The 22,701-nt window shown below is 44.6% G+C and overlaps 1 protein-coding gene across 6 annotated transcripts in view; it reads right to left on the reverse strand.

The window, feature by feature from the left end:
• Positions 1–22,701, reverse strand: part of THRB (thyroid hormone receptor beta) — a 412,267-nt gene that overhangs the window by 144,294 nt on the left and 245,272 nt on the right. The window lies entirely within an intron of this gene.

Here is a 22,701-nt window from a genome sequence, read left to right on the forward strand (position 1 = left end):
GCCTGGCCCAGCCCCAGGCATTGCGGTCATTTGGAGAGTGAGCCAGGGAATAAGAGATCTCTCTATCTTTCTCTCTGTTTCTCTCTATCTCTTAAATAAATAAATAATTTATAGAAGTATTACTGGGGCTGGTGCTGTGGTAGTGAGTAAAGCCTCTGCCTGCCGTTCCAGCATCCCATATGGGTACCGGTTCAAGTCCTGGCTGCTCCACTTCCGATCCAGCTCTCTGCAATGGCCTGGGAAAGCAGCAGAAGATGGCCAAGTCCTTGGGCCCCTGCAACCATGTAGGAGACTTGGAAGAAACTCCTTGCTCCTGGCTTTGTTTCAGCCCAGCTCTGGCTGTTACAGACATCTGGAGAGTGAACCAGCAGATGGAAGACAGTTCTCTCTCTCCCTCTCTGACTCTGCCTCTCAGTAACTCTGCCTTTCAAATAATAAATAAATAAATCTTTAAAAAATACACAAATTTTAAAAAATCTTAAAAAATAAGTATTATTATATTTTAAGGGAAATATACCCTAATATTTATATGGTAGGATTTCAACCCATAATTCATATTAATAAAAATTATAAATAGCATAAATGTCCAACAATAGGGAATTATTTGAATATGTTATCATGCTTCTAAGTTAGTAAAATGTTGCTTCTAAAGGATATTTAAGGCTCTATTAAATGCTAATATGTACACAACAAGCAACAAAATAAAAATCATATTTAAGGGTTGGTGTATGGTGGAGCAGTTGAGATACTGTTTGGGATGCTTACATTCTGAGTTTGAGATTGGGCTCCAGTGCTAAATCCATCTGCCTGCTAGTGTGCACCCTGGGAGACAGCAGATGATGGCTCAAGTGCTTGGGTCCCTGGTATCTATGTGGGAGACCCAGTTTGTCACGTGGGCTCCTGGCCCAACATCAGCTTATTGCAGGATCTGGGTACTGAACCTGTGGATGGAACATTTCTCTCTCTCTCTCTCCCTGTCTATCCTTGCCTTTCTCTACTTTTCAAATAAAATGAAAATAAATTCAAAAAATCATGTATAAAAGGGAGCCCACTTTCTAAAAACCATACACATATAAGCAAAATATTAAAAGAAACAGTCAAATGATTTGAGAATGGATGGATTTTCTTCACAATGCTTTTTAAAGTTATACCTTTTTTTTTTTTCAAAATTTGCACTTATTTTAAATCACAAAAGCATTAACAAAAGTAAGTTTTGGGCACGGTGGTTGGGACACCTGCATTGTATAATGGAGTGCCTGGTTCGCGTCCTGGTTCAGTTCTAGATTCCAGCTTCCTGCTAATGCGGACTAAGAGTTGGAGCAGTTGACTGGGAGCAATATGGCTCCAACCCTCCATCGTTGAGAGGAGACAGAGGAAAGAGGAGAGTGGGCAGAATCCTGAGAGCCTCTGATGATAACTTCAGACCCGGAAAGGAGCGAATTGAGGGAAGTGAAGAGGTGACCTTGGAGAAAATCAAGAAAAACACCTTAGAAAATAGTAGCTATTGTGCATAACCACGAGACCTTGCCAACACCACGGGTCTGATGCAAACTGGGGAAAGAGCTGAAGCCCACAGCCACAGAAACTACTGCAGGGGGTGGGGACCTGGGTTTGGACACCTAATGGGATTTAGTACAGGGCGCCAAGCCCAGCTCTCCAGCTGCCCTGGTTGTACTGGTACTAGCCCATTTGCATCTTCTTGCCTTAGGTGAGAACTTGGAAGCCAACACCCAGCCCACAGAATGTCCTTAGAGAGGAAGACAAGGGGCTTAGAGATGACCTTGAGGACCAGATCCAGCAAAATTCACTTTACTCCCCTAGAGTATGAAGAAGGCCTGGACTTGCCCAGAGGGGACTTCCCCCTGGACAATATTAAAGGCTGCACCTCTGCAGAGAGGCAGGAGACGGGATAGAGAAGAAAATGAAGTTTCCTGAGTGCTTCATTTAATAAAACAAGGGAGTAAACAAGATTATGAAAGAATAGAATGAAATAAAATGGAGTGGGCAAAAATAAGGAAACTAATTGAGAACCAAAATGCCACAATGATGGGAATAAAGATATTGCAGTAGTAAGGAACATAACACTAAAACAATGACGAGAAGGAAGCCTCACGTCCCAGCCAAGGGAGGGGGGAAGTGGCCGAGATGACAGAGTCTGATCAGTGGGCAGAGAACAAAGATACCAGAACAGAAGGGTAACTGGTCTTCCAGAGATGAGAAATAAAATAGAAACGGGATGTAAAGGCAGGAACATTGGACATTTTTCTTCCCTGAAATAAAAGACGACTTGAAGCTACAGATCAAAGGGACACACAATGCTCTCGGAAAAAAGCTGACAAGGTATGGTCAGGCTCCTGAATCTCTTCTTGGGCCCATCTGTGGCCTCCCTGTTGAAGTTTAGTTTCCGAAAAGAGCTCTGCTAAGCCAGGTCAGCCAGCACCCTTCATCCTGCACACCTGATCACCCTCAGTGTCGGGTCAGGCTCTGCACCACCTCGGGTGATGTCCAGCCATCCTGGGCTGCCTGCAGCAAGAATCCTGGTAGGCGGGCTGGGCCACCATCTCCCTGTCCTCCGATGCTTCCTCTTAGCTATTTTCCATCCATGACCCCCTCTCAGCGCCTTGGCTGGATCTGCCACCTGCCCGTGTTGTGTTGGAAGCCGAGTCGATCGGTTTCCTTCCCTGTTAAGTCCCACTGTTGTGGGCCCCTTACCTGTTGCAGTGTGCCTCCCTGTGCTTTCACAAGCAACACTGGATAATGTTTTCCTTGACATTGCTAGCCACATCCTAGGTACTTTATCAGCATCAGTGATAAGGAAGTCATTTCTTAGTCAACTAGGCAGAAAGTCCCCTCTAAGGACAATAGTTTTGGCAAGCATAAGACTTTTCCTGAAACGGTAACCAACCCCCAAAGTAATGAGGCAATCACCCACAAAGTCCTGAAGAAGAGCCAGTGGACCCAGCCAGCACCACTGAGATATCAAGGAAGCACGTTCTTAAAAATGACGCACTCCGAAGTCAAAGCCGCCCAGAGTGGCTCGTGCCAAAACCAACAAACACCACCGGCGAATGAAATGCAGTCGGGCCTGGGACGAGAACAGAGAGGGTGTGGGGCAAGGGCTGCTGGTGAGCTGGGGGTGTTTACCTGCAGATGATGACTAAGCAGCGGGTCCAATGTCAATGTCAATGTTACAGACCCTGACAAAGTAATAGTAATACAAGTAACAGAAGCTGGATGATGGCGTGGGCAAGGGGGCAGGAACGAGGTCCTTTAGAAACTGTGGTGGTCAATTAACACTGCTTCAGGTTGAAATACTGGATAAGAAAGTATGACCTCATCTAGAGTAATTCTTTGATTTTATAGGAATCTTCTGAAATCCAACATCCCTTGGGTTAAAAAAAAACAACCCATTTAACCAATATTCAGCAATTTCTTCAATTGTTCTTCAGTGCTTTTCCAATAAGTTCAAATAAAATTAAATTTAATTTTAAAAGTAGTATTTACAGTGTAATCCCATGTTTATAAAATTATTTCTATTTACCCATCCTTCATTTCTTTGTGTTTTTTCCCCCCTATTTTGTACATACACATGGAGAAATAATCTAGAAAGAATATTCCTCAAGTTTGATTGCTTATTATTTCTGGAGTATAGATGTTTGGATTATTTTTGCTTTATTTCTTATATTTTTCCATTTTACTTTAACAGCAAATGCTACATTTTAGCACATAAACTATTTTTTTTTTGACAGGCAGAGTGGATAGTGAGAGAGAGAGACAGAGAGAAAGGTCTTCCTTTTCTGTTGGTTCACCCTCCAATGGCCGCCGTGGCCGGCGCGGTGCTGATCCGAAGCCAGGAGCCAGGTGTTTCTCCTGGTCTCCCATGGGGTGCAGGGCCCAAGCACTTGGGCCATCCTCCACTGCACTCCCGGGCCACAGCAGAGAGCTGGCCTGGAAGAGGGGCAACGGGGACAGAATCCGGCACCCCGACCGGGACTAGAACCCGGTGTGCCGGCGCCGCAAGGCAGAGGATTAGCCTAGTGAGCCGCAGTGCCGGCCAACATAAACTATTAAATAATATGATTTATTATTTATATTTTATAAAAGGAACAGTGTAAAAATAAGAAGAGGAAATAATTTCTGAACACGGTAGCACTGGTGTTGCTGTGTAGACTGCACTGGTGAGCAGGTGTCCTTGGCCATGCAGGCACAGTGCGCTGCAGTGACCTCGCCCCATAGAAGGACGTGGAAGCATCACAATATTGACACATTGCTTCGTGTGCAATGCGCTGATCCAACTACCTCCCCAAAAGTACGAGATGTCGCCTTTCTGCCAAGGAATGTGGTCAAAGTAACAGAAATGTATAGCACGAATGGGGGAGGAATTGAAGTTTTAATGATTTACTAAAGCGACTTCTGGACAACGGGGCAGAAGTTCCCACAGGCTTACTGAATTGGAGATGTATAATTTAAATGGTTTCTGAGTAAGGGTGAGGACACCAGCTCCTGTGTCTTCTTACTATTTTATCCTCTTTGACAAGTACGGTGGGCAAACAGACACGTTAGCAGACAGCAACTAAGTGTAAAAACTTTGATTTTTGATGTGTGTATTTATGATTTATACAAGAGTAATTTTGTTTCTGGTTTGGCTTTTCCTGAATGGTTTTCTCCTTAAACTCTTTCTTTCTTTTCTTTTCTTCTTTTTTTTTTTTTTTTTTGCTACAACTAATGAGTTTGAGGATCAAAAAATGAAACAATACTATTTAACTTCTTATAAATAGGTTAGCATTTTCCTTCTTTTGGGGAAACATTTAATATATTTGAGCATCCGAAAATTAAACAATGGTATTTAACTTCTCACAAATGGGTAGGATTTACTCAGATTGGGAAGTTAATTTTTTTTTTTTTTTATGTAACCCTGAAGATCAGAACTTTATATTTTGGAAACATAGAAAGTAATAGATGGTTCTATTAAAAATAGCAAATTTGTAAAGTTGTACTTCTAAGGCAGGATTGTACGTTTCCTTTTTATGATTTGTCTTGCATCATGTCTTTGAAAAGCAAACAGGCCATTAAAAGCATGCTAAATTCTTAACCGGCTGTATTACTGGATGGGGTACAGTTTTATTAAACTTTAAACACATCTTAATGAGCTTCAGGTATAGTTTGTGCTGCAAAACGACCACGGATTTCTCACTCCCTGACTCACTTTACAAATGAAATACCAGTGTCAGGTCAGAGATGAGCTGGAAATCCCATTTAATTATTGAAATTTTAAGACTGTAAAGGGATCTATGCTGCCATTTAATCAAGGCAGGCTGCAATCTTGGGTGCTAACATTCTGAGCACTATCTATGTGCTGTTACTCAGGCTGCCTCGAAATCAGATACTGGCCAGCCCTTCCAGCCGGGGCTTACTCGAAGCATTGCTAGCATCCATGTTATGCTTGTAAGGGTCTGAGAAGGTGCTCAGAGTAGCAGCGAATAGGGTCAGTTCCCCAGGACGTGGAGAATGAAGTCAGACGGCGTGCTGGGAACTGCACAGCACTGGGCGTTAGCAGTCGTAAATTCTGGCCTCACTTCTGTCCCCTGTCAGCCACAGGCTCTGGGGCAAGTCCCTTTACCCTTAGGATCTCTGTAAAACAGAGAGGCTTCACTCATTTATATTTCTTTCTTCCCCGAACATGCTTTGGTAATGAAAAGCGTGAGTTTTCATAGAATCATGTGCAGACATAGTTAGGATTCTCCCTGTCCAGTGACCTCTGACAGGTTCATGTATGATTCAAGAGTGTAGGTAGGCTCGCCCCTTTCCAAAATACCACTCTCCTTGCGAGCTCCAGCCTAAGAGACTTGTCTTGGAGAGAGACATCCATGCTTGCTCTAGACATCCGAAGACAACCTGTCACTGTATCCTCAGAGTACATTTCATATTGGATGCTTTAGTTGTTGACCTTGTAGGGGTGTGATCTGTGTCAGTGAAAATAGTCTATCTACCAAGTGTGGGGGCCCAAAGGCCATTCCTTCTTGGTTTTATTCTTATAAAAATAAAGTCATCGTTTTTACAGAATTGGGCATTTTATACATGAACTTATAAGCATGTGGCTGAAGATAACACCCAACACATCAGAACTCATTCTTTCTTCCCTAATCCACCTCCCAGAACGCACTGCTCTGGAAAAGGCCTGGTGGGAAAGAGCTTGCTGAAGCTGGTTCCTTCCCAGAACGTCCATTCCCGAGCGGGCGAAGTGTGAAAAGCAGTGGGTGCAGGAACACATGCTGTGGTGCAAGGCCACCCTGCCGCCCACGTGGGACCTCTGGATGGAGCTTCTCCGGCCTGCCCTGCGCTGCTGTGGCCATGTGGGGAGTGAACCAGTGGATGGAAGACCCCTCTCTCCACCCCTGTAATTCTGCCTTTCAAACAAATAATCAGATAGGTAAACACATCAGTCTTTTTTTTAAAATAGCATTATGCACGTGGGCAGAACAGAATACTTTTATTATTATTGGCCTGTCAGAGGTTCTCATCATAGGAGAAGATATCCAATAGGGCCCTGTTTGAATTCCTAGAAGCCCCTAACATCATCATAACTACTAAGAATGTAATAGTTTTCCTAGCCTCCAAGTATGCCTGGGATACTAGGTACAGCCCGATTTCTCAACCAAAGGGTTGTGTGTCTCAGCATATAACATGTGTGCTGTGACAACACTACATTTTTCCTTGAGAAATATCAGGGTATTTCAAAAGGTTATTGAAAAACTGAGTTGAAAAATAAATTTATCTTGGTGCAAAAAATTTGATATCCAGGAATATGAAAGATCGTCAAAAAGTTCATGGAAATGCATATTATGAAAAATCTATGTGTGGATTTCAAAAATTTTTGCACAAAATAAACCTACCTTTTAATTCCATTTTTCATGAACTCTTTGGTGTACCCTCATACTTGTAAGCTAATTTAGTGGAGAGGGTGTAGGGAACTTTGTTTTGCAATGTTAAAGTTAAATGGGAAAATATTTATCATGTATTAAATGGTGTGGAGAAAAGAATAAGGATCCTAAAATTGTATTTTAGCTCAAGATACCAGAGTGAGGATATATATTCAAACACATCTAAAAGATTATAAGGTACCAAGGTTCAAAGCATAGCTAATAAAGATAAGGGGTTGGCTTAGTAGGTGAGACACCAGTTGGTGCCCATGTCTCACATCAGATTGCCTGGGTTCATGTCCCAGTTCCCCTTCTGCCTCTAGCTTTCTGCTAATGCACACCCTGGGAAGCAATGGTCATGGCTCAAATGAGCTGCTTCTGGCCACCCACGTAGGAGACCAGAATTGAGCTCGTGGATCCCAGCTTCTGCACCAGCCCTGTCACTGCTATCGCAGGCACTGAGAAGTGAAGTAGAGAATGGGATCTCTGTCTGTCTAGTTTTCTCTGTCTCTCTAGTAAAATAGATAATTAAAACATTTAAAAAGGGGCTGGTGCTGTGATGTAGTAGGCTAAGCCTCCACCTGTGGCACTGCCTGCATCCCAAATGGGCATCGGTTCATGTCTCGGCTGCTCTTCTTCTGATGCAGCTCTTTGCTAATGGCCTGGGAAACCAGTGGAAGATGGCCCAAGTGCTTGGGCTCCTGCACTTGTGTGGGAGAGCTAGAAGAAGCTCTTGGTTCCTGGCTTCGGATTGGCCCAACTCTGGCCATTGCAGCCATTTGGGGAGTGAACCAGTGGATGGAAGACATTCTCTCTGTCTCTCCCTCTCTCTGTCTGTAGCTCTACCTCTCAAATAAATACATAAAAATATTTTTAAAATCTTTAAAAAAAACACATCTACATTTATATTTCAAGTGGTTTGCAATGCTTGGAGAAAATTTTCTCCCAGTGACATCCTGTTCACAGACATCAGGTGAGTGAAGTACTCAAATTGGAAGCATTTGATACTAGCACAGCAACCTCCCAGCCAGGCTCCAAGTCAGTGAGTACTGCAGATTTTTCCCTGTGCTAGAATCTCTGGACCATGTGTGTGCACAAGAGCCATTGGCCGGCGCCGTGGCTCACTAGGCTAATCCTCCGCCTGCGGTGCTGGCACCCCAGGGTTCTAGTCCCGGTCAGGGCGCCGGATTCTGTCCCGGTTGCCCCTCTTCTAGGCCAGCTCTCTGCTGTGGCCAGGGAGTGCAGTGGAGGATGGCCCAAGTGCTTGGGCCCTGCACCCCATGGGAGACAAGGAGGAAGCACCTGGTTCCTGCCTTCAGATCGGCGTGGTGCGCCAGCCGAAGTGGCCGTTGTGGGGTGAACCAACGGCAAAGGAAGACCTTTCTCTCTCTCTCACTGTCCACTCTGCCTGTCGAAAAAAAAAAAAAAAAAAAAAGAGCCACTGGCCGAATGTTGCTCTCCCCCGCCAGTGCTGCCGTACTGCCGAGAAGATGTGTCCTGTCTCAGCCAGTTGTTGTGCCCATGCACAAAGGCTTCTGCGGCTCCTGCCAAACCCCAGGTGGCGCCTGCCCATTCTCAGCCAGGCAGCGGGCACTGCTGTGAGGAAGTTAGGGCGAGATGAATGTGGCTCCTCTACTTGCACTGGGTCCACGGCAAGCACTAGCAATCACTAGTCTCCAGGGCTCCAGTGCAGACTCACGCCATGCTCTCCCTCAGGCTACATCACCAGGGGTTGCTGCTCTCGTGTCTGTCTCCATGCTGCCGCCCTTTTCGGCTCTTGGGTGCTGCAAATTGTGTGTTGTATCTGTGTTTGTGCTACGTGTCTGCACCCTCCACACAGGTCCATGGCATTTCTCTTCCTCTTGTAGGATTTCCAGTACAGGTTTCTCTCCAATTCTCCCGAAAGTGCACTTCCTACACTTTTTTTTCCTTTTTTCTTTCCTTCCTTCCTTGCACCCTTCCTCCCTTCCTCTCTCCTCCTCCCTTCCTCCTTCCCTCCCTCCCTCCCTCCCTCTCTCTCTCTTTCTTTCTCCACTATTAATTCCTAGCCTAGTGCACTATGCCATTCCCTAATCCACCATCTTGGAATCTTGCTACCATGTGCATGTTTAACCACATCCCCAGCTGATCTGCATTCACCTTGATGTTTATAGGCACTGCCTTGGAAGGGTGAGAGAGCAGATGGGAGACATGAAGGCTATAGCAGTGATTCTAAAGTTAGCTACATCAGAATCACCTGCAGGGCTTGTCAGCCTGCTGGGTCTCTGCCTCCAGAGTTTTGGATTCAGTAGGAATGGGTTGGGGTCCTAAAGTCTTCTGAGCTTCCAGGTGATGTGGACCCCACTTTGAGAGCCATTGGTATTTATCATTTCATCTCTGCTTCCTTACCTCTCACCTCCAACCCACTCTCCTACTGCTGAGTTGCCTCCGGCCAGTCTGTTTCTCCCCTCTCCTCCCCTCCTGCCTCTTGCCCTGTATCATCTGCTGGGGGAACAACAGTGTGAATATTTGGTGTCAACTGCTACAGCTACACATCTTTCTCTTCCCTGAAGGCTACGGGTTACAACAGCGAAGCTCATCAATCCAGCTGTTACTTCCTTCGGTAGATGCGACGACCCAGAATAAGAGGTGGAATCACACAGAAGCCGCCCTAGGGGAGGCCCAAGGAAGCACAAAGTGAGGGGCAGAAGAGGAGAGAAAAAAGATCTCAGTTCCCTCACTAGGGCAATCCATTTAGTCTTTCTGAGGTGATTCAGGGTCTTGGGCATTCAGTCGGGATTTGTTGGCCTGGCAGTTTTGAACATCAGAATAATACAGGATGCTTAACCATGACCCCTGCACTTGCACATTCTCTGACTACAGTCTATTTGGATTTTACACACTTGTTCTTCTTTAAGTTTCTGTCATTTCTTTCTCATAAAAATTCAGCAGGGGTATGAATTATGGTTACATGAGGGTACTAAGCTATTTCAATTCTAGATAACTGAGACTTTACTCCATATTGACTGTATCTTCCCTAAGGTAGCCTGAATGATATTGTAATTTTTATTAAAATTATATAAAAGTAGCTTGAAAAATCAGGAGCATGATTTACTATATTGCTAGCATGATGCCACCAGCCACTGCCTGAGTTGTTTTTTCAAAAAATGTATTTATATATTATATTTATTAGTTTTTATAGATTTGAAAGGCAGACCAAAAGAGAGAGCAATCTTCCATCCCCTGGTTCACTCCCCAAATGCCTGCAATAATTGAGACTGGGCCAGGCTGAAGCCAGGAGCCCAAAAGTCAATCCAGGCCTCCCACACAGGCGACAGGCACTCAAGCCCCTTAACCATCACCTGCTGCCTCCCAGGTTGCACATTAGCAGGATTGAGGATCGGAAGCAGGGGTGGGACTCTAACTATGGCACATGGTTAGGGGACACTGGAGTCCCAAGCAGTGGCTTCACTGTGCCACAGTGCTCATGCTAACTCTTTTTTTTTTGTTTCAAATTGGCCAAGTTATCACATTTTAGACATCTCTGAGTACATTTTTGGCCACCTATAGTACAATCCGCTTGTACTGTCTGTGCAAGCCAGTTCATAGGAGGGGTCCTTGGGAGAAGGAAGGAACACTTGGTGGCCTCCTCACCTCATGGATCCTGATCCATGCCCAGTGTAGGAATCACTGGCACAGAGGCAAAGTGCCACCTTTTATCTTCCAATGCCCAGCTCAAAATCTCAGACATCAGACCCCATACTACCTTCTGGAATGAAGTGTAACTTATCACGAAAGGACACATGCACAAAGATATTTTTAAAAGTTTGCGGAAAACAGAATGAAAAGATATACTTCTTTTGTTTTCAAAAACTCAAAACCCACGTATATATTAGAGGGCCTACCTTATTGTGTGAGATTTAAATGATGCAACACACAGAACTGGTTTTAAATTCATACAAGGAGAAATACAATGTATTCCTGGGGCAGGCATTTGGTCCAGTGGGTAAGCTGCTGCTTGGGATGCCCATATCCTGTTTCAGAGTTCCTGGATTCAAGTTCTGTCTCCACTCTCCATTCCAGCTTCCTACTAAGGCGCACCCTGGGAGGCAGCCAGTGAAGGCTCAAGTGTTTGGGTCCCCGTCACTCATGTGGGAGATCCTGATTGAGTTCCAAGTTCCTACCTTTCAGCCTGGCCCAGATCTGGCTAATGCTGGCATTCAGGAAGTGGACCAGTGAATGATGAGAGAAATCGAGATTGGGGATAGTGGGGTTAGGGGTGCAGAGAGAGAGAGAGAGAGAGAGAGAGTTCCTATTTGCTAGTTTACTCCCTAAATGCCTGCCAGAGCTAGGTATGGGCCGGGTCTGCGCCAGGTTGAAGACAGAAGCCAGGAATTCAATCCAAATCACCATGTGGGTGGCAGGGACCCAATTACTTGAGCTACCACTACTGCACTCCCAGAGTCTGCTTTGGTAGGAAGCTGGAGTCAAGAACTGGAGACTGCTATTGATACTCAGATGTGGGATGTGGGCGTCTTGAACACCAGGCTAAATGCTTGCTCCATACATTTAAGAAACTTTAAACACTGAAGTTGAAGTGGACAATCTCTGTGGACACTCTTGGTTCTTTTTTTTTTTTTTTAAGATTTTATTTATTCATTTGAGAGGTAGAGTTACAGACGGTGAGAAGGAGACAGAGAGAAAGGTCTTCCTTCTGTTGGTTCACTCCCCAGATGGCTGCAACGGTAGGAGCTCTGCCAATCCGAAGCCAGGAGCCAGGTGCCTCTTCCTGGTCTCCCATGCGGGTGCAGGGGCCCAAAGACTTGGGCCATCTTTTACTGCTTTCCCAGGCCATAGCAGAGAGCTAGATCGGAAGAGGGGCAGCCAGGACTAGAACCAGTATCCATATGGGATGCCAGGGCTGCAGGCAGAGGATTAACCTACTATGCCATGGCGCTGGACCCCACTCTTGGCTCCTAATAGCACTGTGTTTCGAGGGACCAGTTTGCAGTCAGTCTCCTTGGCTGCTGGCTCACCTGCTGCTGCAAACTTTGCTGTCTGCTGGTTTCCATTATGAGGAGAACTCAAAGAGAAGGAGGTGCCACGTGGGCCATTACTGTGGGAGGCTTGTTTGACCACCAGCCCCATGTTTGACCACATTTCACTCCATTGTCTGGCTGCATTTCTATTTCCTACTGATCTGAGCAGGATGAGAATGGGTGTTTGTGTTTGGATTTTGGAGGGCCGCCTGATTGTGATTTTTGCTGGTTCTTTTCTGTTTCTTTCTTTGGACTTTGATGAACTGACAGGGGGAAAATCAACAAAGTACAGCAGCTTGGTGTATAGCTAAGTTGCCTGAGGATTTACGAACATGATGTGGAACACCGGGCATGTCCTTCAAGATTCCGATTCAACCAGCCAAGAGCAACTCCCCATAGCCCTCTTTCTGCATTTTTCAAATGTTTGCCAGGTGAGAACCACTGGTCCATATAACATCCATATTCCTTCTCACATCTAAAATCTACAAGTTAGCCAAATTTTTTTCATTTATACAAAAATTTTGACTGGAAAGTTATGAGTTATGTTTATGTCACTTACCAACAAAGGCCATTCCACTAGTTGTAAAAATGTGTTGAATTAAGCTACTTAGAAAACTTAAAAGTAAGTCTTCAATGTGCTGCTCTCGATTTCAGCTGCTGCCTTACGGATGGCCTCCCTTAATGGCTTTGTTGGCCAAAAGGAACATCACGTAGAAGTCTGAGGTATGAAGAACTGCTGGTGCTCTCTCAAAAACTCAAGTTTGTTACAGTAAGTCAGCCCCTGGGCCTTTTCCAAATAATTAAACATTTCTCATTTAAGGGGTGACATCATTAATAATACATTCACGTACCACTAATAATCCAATGTTATTTGCACTCTGCATGGATATGTTTTCATTAAGCTTGATTTTCCTTCCAAATAGGCAGGAGTCTAGTTCGTTTTTATCATCATAAGAGGGATACGGGTGTTAAAGGTGAGTTAACAGAATCTATAATGATGGAGCATGGAAGATATGTAGAAAAATCAAAGGGACCAGAATTATAGAGCACAGTATACACATATTCATCCTCTCACTAATTCATACTTTCTTTGATAAAATATATAAAGTATATAAAAGATATTATGGCATTTGACTAATTTCCTTCATCAGAATGGACAGAAACAGGCATAAAACATATAGGAACTGGAAAATAAATGGGAAATAACAGAGAATTGTTAAAATTGGTAAGATTTGCCAAGAGAGCTTGTGTAATGTATAAAGAATCAAGCAGATTTCATTTATTTGTGAAGTCGGAGACTCTCTTGCCTAAATACAGGAGGATAAAACAGTTGGCCTTGAAAGCTTTGTCAGCATCTCCAGGAAAAACCCATTTTTTCTTCTTGAATAGACAGCATGATATTGTAATTTTACAAAAGGATGACTTTTTATTTAAAAAGAACCCCAGAGTTATGAAAAAGGGAGACATATTATATCAAAACCCTCTATTTAAGTTGCAACATTTGAGAAAACAAGCTTAAAGAATCAGTAATCTCTTGTATGGAGATTGTCTTTTTTCTCGTCTGTAACTGCCTCCAGATTTTCAACTTCCTGTGGGTTGGAACCTTGTCTCCAGCTGCCTGAATTCCAGCAAGCAGCGCAGCACCCGAGGTAGCAGGTGCTCAGCAATGAATAGGCACCACCCATCCCTTACGTTTACATTTAATTTTCAGCTGTCACAGAACACAGCTCTATTGGTGTCTTGATTCCATTCACGGAGAAGTACAAACAGTCATAATTGGAAAAATGAACATGTGCACTCACCCAAGAGAAAACCAAAAGCATCTCATATTGCAAACCATCTGGAAAGTTCCTAAGAGAGAAGGGAATCCCTGTGGACCCAGGATGGTCATTCTCAGGAGTTCTCCCATCAAGTACCAGGAAGAGCTCTTCTGATTGTTCAAATCCATTCAGAACTTCGTAGTTCATGCCCGCATTGCCTTGTGAGTTAGGATGTAACCATAGTGTACTGAGAATGCTGCTGCTTCTCACCTATGACTCTCCCTTACTCACCGTGGGGGATTCTGGTACGTGAGGTTCTTAATCTGTGGTCCACAGGCTGTGATCCCCAAAGGTTCAAGGTTAAAGTTCTATTTCAGTTTGATTAGTATCCTTTGTCTTCCTGTGAGCTTCATTTCATTTTTTTTTTTTTTTAGACAGGCAGAGTGGACAGTGAGAGAGAGGGAGAGAGACAGAAAGGTCTTCCTTTGCCATTGATTCACCCTCCAATGGCCGCCGCGGCCGGCGCACTGCAGCCGGCGCACCGCGCTGATCCGAAGCCAGGAGTCAGGTGCTTCTCCTGGTCTCCCATGCGGTGCAGGGCCCAAGCACTTGGGCCATCCTCCACTGCACTCCCTGGCCACAGCAGAGAGCTGGCCTGGAAGAGGGGCAACCGGGACAGAATCCGGCGCCCTGACCGGGACTAGAACCCGGTGTGCCGGCGCCGCAGGCGGAGGATTAGCCTGTTGAGCCATGGCGCCGGCAGGGCTTCATTTCAAACACTGAAAAGCATTGCACTGAGAAGTGGTTCACAGATTCACTAGGTGGCCAGTGGGGTCCATGGCACAAAAATGCTTTACAAGCACCAGGCTGTCTTGGCTGCAAGATGATTATTTATTATCTCCCTCTCCCAAACCATTGGACTAATTTCTATTGTTTTCTTCCTGGAAGACTGACCATTAAAGCCAGATTTCCTGGTAGTGACTAGGTCTCAACTGCCTCCATGATCAGTGTTTCTGTGATCATATTTCTGAGTTATCATACATCCTTAGAGGGAAATGATTTTGCATTACACTGACCATTGAAGTCAGAAGGTCTTCAGCACTTTCTGAACCTCATTTAGAGGGTTATGCCTTGTCATGGGCTAAGTGTTGTGTCCTTCCAAAACTCACACGTCAAAGCCCTAATGCCCTACTTGATGGGACGTGGCAGTAAGGTCTCTGGGAGGTAGTTAGGTTTCCATTGGGTCATAAGAGTGGGATCTGATGGGATTAGTGCTCATGTAAGGAGAGTAAGATGGAGAGATTTCTTCCCTCCCCACCCATACGTATGCAGAAGGACAATACAATGCTTTTGGCTGGTGCCGCGGCTCAATAGGCTCTCTGCTGTGGCCCGGGAAGGCAGTGGAGGATGGCCCAGGTCCTTGGGCCCTGCACCCGCATGGGAGACCAGGAGAAGTACCTGGCTCCTGGCTTCGGATCAGCGCAGTGCGCCAGCCACAGTGCACTGGCTGTAGCGGCCATTCAGGGGGGTGAACCAATCGAAAAGGAAGACCTTTCTCTCTGTCTCTCTCTCTCACTGTCCACTCTGCCTGTCAAAATAAAAATGCTTTCTTTAGAAAGCTATTATTCTGTAATATTAGCAATACAGCATTGTTGCTTTCTGTGTTGTCGATGAAAGCTTATGACTGGGAAGAGTCATGTCTTAGTGTGTTTTGCCTGCTGTGACAAAAATACCATAGACTGGGTGGCTTAAACAACAGGCATTTATTTCTTCAGTTTTGGAGGCTGAAAGGTCCAAAAGCAGTGTGCTGGCAGAGTCACTGTTAGATGAGGATTCACTCTGTGGTATGCAGACACCATAACTCCTCACACAGAGAGCTGGACTGGAAGAGGAGCAACCGGGACAGAATCCAGTGCCCCAACCGGGACTAGAACCTGGTGCGCTGGCGCCGCAGGCAGAGGATTAGCCTATTGAGCCGCGGTACCAGCAGAAAGCTTTGTATTTTTAATACTATTTTTCAGTTTGGTTCAAGAAGACACCCACAGATACAAAGAAAGAAATTCCACCTATGTCCATCTTTTCAACCTGTCACCCTCATGAGCAAAGAGGTCAGGGAGAAATCTTGTGCACACAGCTGACTTGATGCTTTTCTAAAAAACATTTGCGAGGCACACACACACACATGCACACGGAGAAAGCTAGTTCCCACCCACTGGTCCACTCCTCAAATGCCCACAATGGCTGGGGGCTGATGCTGGGAGCTAGGAACTCAGTCTCCTACGTGGGTGGCAGGAATACAATTGCTTGAAGCATCACCCCTGCCTCCTAGGGGCTGCGCTGGCAGAAAGCTGGGGGGGTGGGGGTGGGTAGCCAGTGTCAGGAACTGGACCCAGGTGTCCTGATGTGGGATCTGGATGTCTTAGTGGGCATCATAACAAAGTCTTAACCCCTAGGCTACTTTTTAAAATGCTATGGTTTAATATTTCAGCCTCAACTACCAGACTCCTTTTTTCCAAACATCTCAAAATCTGCATTTGCATGAACAGTTAGAGCACTTGTAGATATGGTGAAGAATATTGATCCATTCTAAAACAGCGTGCTCAATTCAAATTCAATCCATTTCAACAGAAGCTCTGTATATTCATGTAGAAATTTGGTTTCAAAGCCCAATACCATGGCATGACTAGAAGAAATAGAAATACTATGCTGAAACAAAATTTTCTCATCACAACATCTCTCTCTCTCTGTGAAAACCATTCTTTCCCTTTATTTCACTGGTGGGCACGCATGTTGCAGTGTGAGAGAGCACATTCTACATTTTCACACCACTACATTGGGTGGGGTTCCAGGAGGAACATAAACACGGGGTTTAAAATTACTCTTCTCAATTCCAATTTCAATGTGCTTTTTAAATCAAGAAGTTGAAGATCAAAGTTGACAGAAGTTGAGGTTGGGTAAATTCCAATGAGTAGAATCCTACATTTAAAGAGGCAGGTACTGAAGCAAGCCTTTCAAGGCCTTACATCTTGCAGAAATTCGGCCTCTTGAGAGCGTCCGGAAAGTCCAGTAGAAGCTGTAGACAATGCAGTGGGCACTGCACAGCCACATTATACAAGTTTCCTCTTCATGGTCTTTCCTTTGCCACTGAATAACTCTGCGTGGCTCCCCCTAGGTGGTGCCCTTGGTTTTACACGCATTTCCTTTATTCAGATCTAAGCCCTGCACACTTGCTGTAAAAGTCAGACTTTAAGGGCTGTGGGGACTTAATGAGATTCTCTTCTGCATTAGATCTGGACTGACTGAAAGCAGAAGAACCTAGCAGTTGGACTTTATGTTCGTCAGTGCTTTCATGAGTATTTATTTAATGCTCTCATCCATTCTATGAGTAGCAGAGGCCAAGAGTGGTTTTCTCCAGGGAGAACAAAAATCAGTCACAGGGCAGAGAAATGTCCGTTAGGCCACTGTTTTCTAGTTTGTAAGTGAAATGACAGTCGGCATCAAAGGTGCTGATACCCTGAGAATGCTCTTCCAGTCCTCTCCATTCCATCTGAGAGAGAGAGAGAAGGGAACTAACCAACCTTTGATGGGAGAAATGTCCCAGCTTTCTTTTGCAGTCCTCAAAATGTCCAAGAATCTTTATCAGGAAGCTCCTTTGATTGCCTTTTTAACATTTTCTGGATGGCGTGGGGAGTAGGACAATCTGACAGCAGGTCCTGATATTGTGTGGGAGCGAAATAATTCAAATTTAGGCTCCTGGACTAATCAGATCCAGTGTACTTTCTGTTCATCTGATGAATTCCCATTCTACTGTGGTGTGTGTTTAAAAGAAAACACCAGTAGCTAAAGGCCAAGGGGAGAAAGGAACAACATTTGCTCACATAAATTATGAAAACTGCCAAGGATGGAATTTACTGTGTCCTTATCTTGAATTTTCTCTGCATTTCCAGTGTCACACAAGCTGCAGCTCTGCAATTGTATGGAACAGCATTGTCATTTGGTAGATGAACACATCAGGGTTCAGGAGCCCTGACCATGAGCCACTGTGGGTTTTAAGAGCATCTTCTAGTCTTTGAAGAACTTCTGACAGTTTAGAAGTCAAGTTTTCACCCAAGTGGCCAGAGCAGAACACGCTGCATCCCAAGGGAGTGAAAGGAATGCTGGGTGAAGGCCATGATGTGGAAGGAAAAGGGCAGTGATTGACAGCTCAGTTCCTGACCCGCCCAGAAGTGTGACTGGCAGCTGCAGAGTTTTGACACCAACACTGTGGGCTTTCTCTTCCACAGCCTGCCTCTAAAACATCTATCAATGCCTTGTTTACCACCTGGGAAAGGGCTAACCCTCTCGCGTTACCAGCTGAGAGTTGAACTTGGCTGCAAGTTCCCAAACTAGGTTCTTGGGGATTTCATCCACCTTCTGATAGCATGTGGCAGTTACTTTCTTCTTCTTTTTTTTTTTTAAAGATTTTTATTTATTTAGTTGAGAGGCATAGTAACAGAGAGAGAGAGAGAGAGATAGAAACAGAGAGAGAGGTCTTCCATCTGCTGGTTCACTCCCCAAATGACTGCCATGGCCAGAGTTGGGCCGATCCGAAGGCAGGAGACAGGAGCTTTCTTCAGGTTTTCCATGCCGGTACAGAGGCCCAAGCACTTGGGCCATCCTCAGGCCATCAGCAGGGAGCTGGATGTGAAGTGGATCAGCCAGACTCTGGCGTCCAGTCCATATGATGCAGGCCCACATGATGCAGGCGCACCAGTGTGTGTGGGGGCTTAACCTAGTTTGTCACATTGCAGGCCCCTGCAGGTCTTTTCTTTAACCCTTTATATTCTGTCTGAATCAGTCCTCCATTAAAACACTTAATACCTGTTTATTCCTACTGCTATTTAAGGAGACTTCTGATAGCTACCCAAGGACGTCTTCACTGGGTTCGTAGCAATGAACAATCTTGCCTTTTTCTGCTGCTGCAGGCAAGGCTGCCAAGATGTAAAATTCCCCGGTTGAATCAACTACACTAAAGCAGTGTTTTCCAAACTATAGGGCCTGACCCATCAGTGGCTTGTGAAATCAATTTGATGGGTAGCAAGCAGTACCTTTAAAAAAGTGAAATACAGTAGACTGGAAAGCATCAGCATCCATCGCCTTTATGAAGAGTAAGGGTTGTCTGTGAAACTTTTGAGATGCAGACACACACCTCTTGCATGCTCAGTTGTTATGTAAAATATACATCTTATTGTGGGCTGTGGTCACCAGTCTGAAAGCCATGGCCAGAAATGCTGAAAGCAGTGACTTGCTGAAGGAAATCAAGCCCTTGTGATTTCTGACTGTCGTCCAGCATGCTGGCTACGAAAAGGGAGGGGATGTGGAGACCCACGAGAAATGGACAAGAGCCCAGTGTGGGGTTTCAAGCCAGAGCTTGCTGGCCAAATGGGAAGACTGGCAACTGGACAAACGAGGGCTTTATTACTGCCGCTTATTAGCTGCACGAAGACTAAGGAATTTTTAAAGAAATCAAGCACACAGGATTCAAAGCACAAATGAGATCTTCAGGTATGCAACTTCAAACCTGAGAACCATGTCCCATAAGCTGTGTGGTTGACGACTCACACAAAAGGCTAACCGCTTGGTAAAGGCAAATGAAAGTTCAAGTGAGTTTGAGATACATATTCTACTAGATCAAAACACAAAAAATTGCCAAGGCCTGGTTATTCTAGCCTACAAAACTGGCATTTTTAAATGAAGGTTCTGCCTTCAAGGAAACAGTACCCTTATTTTTCTTCTGGCAAACAGTCAAGTGTGTCAGTGTACATCTAGCAGTCTTTTCTTTTTGAGGGAGGAGACTTAAGATTACAATACAAGTTGCCTTTCAGAAATGAAGTGAAAGTTAAAATATCACTTGGCTTTTTATTACAGCTGCTACTTAAAGAAAACCTAATTATCTTGAGGAATTTGTTTCTTGGTTAGTGGGTAGTAATTGCAGCCTAGGCTAAAACATCTGAAAAGGCTGCCACCTTTTTTTTTTTTTTTTCATGAAATCCCTCTAAATTATTTTTAATACTCTGAGACTGAAGTCAATTTCCCTACTTACTGACAGGACAAAAATGCATTTTTTTTCTCTAAAGAACAACGTATCTATGTATTTGTGTGTGTGTGTATGTGTAAGAGAGTATACATATATACAGACACACATATGAATGCTTCAAAAAGTCTGTGGAAAAGTAGAATTAAAAAGAAGTTTATGTTGGTGTGAAAGTTTTGCTGTCCATGCAGCTCTTTCACGCAAAGCATTCTGGACGAATGTTTGAAGATCCCATGTATGTATGATTTCAAGGTATTTTTTTTTGGGGGGGGAAACCAAAATAAACATATCTTTTAATTCCAGTTTTTCATGAACTTCCTGAAGTCCCCTCATAGATCAAAAACCTGGAGTATTGGGCTGTTCTCTATCAAGCCGACAAATCCAGACTCTCCTGATTCCTGTAGATTCCCTACCCACAGCAAAGACCTCCAGCACCTTTCATAAACGAGGTTCTGGTTGCCAAGGGGATGCCTCACTTGTGCCTTCCGGCTTTCACCCGTGGCAGACACCGTGGCTCTCTGGCTGCCACGACCCAGGCGGAAGACATGAGCTACTCTGAGCTATATTTTTGTTCCCTCAGCCACCCAGAAGCATTTCTGCCCGACAATAAAGTTTTCCATAGTGTCTGAACTGAAAAAATAATGAGCCAAGAAAAACCCCGAGACACTGGCAAGTAGGGAAACTACTTGGTGCTTAGAGTTCTTTCTAGATACGAAGGGGGAGAATCTTCTAGAAGGTTTCCAGAGTTACTTTGGTTCATCGCAGCACACGTGTTTCTCCTGGGCCAGGTAAGTCAGGGGTCTGTTTGCCAAGTTCTGTCAGCAACTGTATGAGGCCGAGCCTCTGTGGGCCCCTCGGAAGCATCTGAATTTGACGTAAGAAGCATCTTGTCACTAAATGTTCCTTCAAGTCAGCGCCTCATACTTGGGTGCATCTCTGCAAGCTTCAAACACGGTTCTTAGGGTTTGGAAACAAAAAGATAACACATCTCAGTCCCTCCTTAGATACAGAAGAACTTTAGTCATGAAAGTTCCGATTTTCTGACAACTCAGTTCTGCTCCAAGAGGCACAATGAAGTGACCGAAATACTCCCGTTAATTAGCAGTTGGGAAGACAGTCTTTCTGAGGGGAGGAGCCTGTTCTCCCCGGCCTGTGTTGATCCCAAGCTGACAGAGTTGCAGTCATGACGAACCAGAAAGCTTTTTACTCCGAGACCCAAAGCGGCCGGCTAGTCCCACAGGCCGCTATGATGCTGTGCTGTGCCGGGCAGGACATAAAAGACCCCAAAACGATTCTTGAAGTTTCCGTGACTAACCTGACTGTAGGGAGGTGACATGAGCTCCCACAAATCTCCATACCAGAGGGCAGTGGTTGAAGCAGATCAGCTATAAAGAGAGCCTGATCTTGAGGCCCCAACAGGACTATGTTTAATTAAAATCAAAGACACAGGTTGGAACTCCTCCCCTTATTTCCCACACCTAATGGAATGAGGCCTTTACCTAAGACAGACCCAGAAAATAGGTGCTGGGACCACACTTCTCCTAGACAGGAGATTAGAAACCAAGCTGCACATGAACCCAAAGCTCAGGGAAGCTTTGAAAATAAATCCCTATGATGCAGCAGTTAAAGACTCCCGGAAAACCAGAGGCCTTTTGAATATTGAGCTCTGCCATTTCCTTTTATTAGTGCAAATGACACAGGGCTCTGCATAGACCTATCTCAAACAGGATGGCAAAGATCTCCTTGTTTCCAAAGCTCCAGCAGCTGCCCACTGGTTACTCGCAAGGACTTCTCGCACATGAGAACTTTAGCTGTCTTCGATATTGTCAATAAGAGTGCAAATTTGTCCGACAGTTTGGTAACATAAGATCAACATTCCTCATCTGAAACCAAGAAAAGCTTCAAAATCGGAAAATTTTTGGTGCTGACATAATACATGTGGAAAACCTTACACCTGACCTTATGTGACAGGTCAGGATGAAAAGGCATGTACACTAATAATAATGTGTAACAATACCTTCAAGCTATATGTACAAGGTCTATGTGAAACAAATGGATTTTTACAAAGGCTTAGTTATTTAAAAGGGAGAGGGAGTGAGGGAGAGAGGGAGGGAAGAGAGAAAGACAGCGAGAGAGAGAATCTTCCCTCTCTTCCTTCTTCTAGTTCACTCCCAAATGCCTGAATCAGCTGGGGCTGGACCAGGCTGAAGCCAGGAGGCTGGGACTCCATTTGGGTCTCCCATATGGGTGGCAGAGACCCAAATACTTGACCAGTCATTCTCTCTTTCCAGGTACAGTAGCAGGATCTTGGTCTGAAGTGGAATAACCAGGATTCAAGTCAGGCACTCTGACACAGGATGCAGTTGTCCCAATATGTGGCATATCCCACTGTGTCATAATGCCTACCCCATAAACAAATTTTGTGTGTAGACTTGGGTCGATCCCAAGATATCTCGTTATGTATACACAAATATCCCAAAATCTGAAAAAATCCAGAGTATGAAATAATTCTGGTCTCAAGCATTTCAGATGAAGGACATTCAGCTTATATCTGCCCAAATTTCAAGTTTACAGTGCCTTTGTCCCAGTAGTTCTACCTCTTGGAATTTCTTCCACAGATACAATTCATTCTTGTATCACACACACACACACACACTCACACTCACTTATCACACTCTCACTTATTTGCTCACTGTGGCTTGTGAGACATTACAACCTTCTGGAACCAACTGAAATGTCCATTAACAGAAGACTTAGAGGATCAATTTTGGAACATCTAATCATTCTGTGGACTACATGTAGCTATTACAGGAAATTAGAGATAAATGTAGAGTAGAATAAAATTATATGGAGAAGTATAGGAAGATGTCAAAATATTACTTAGAGGAGAAGTGATACCTGTGTAAAATATATGTGTATATACAAACATG

The sequence above is a fragment of the Lepus europaeus genome, chromosome 2 (genome assembly GCF_033115175.1).
Source record: "Lepus europaeus isolate LE1 chromosome 2, mLepTim1.pri, whole genome shotgun sequence".
NCBI lineage: Eukaryota > Metazoa > Chordata > Mammalia > Lagomorpha > Leporidae > Lepus > Lepus europaeus.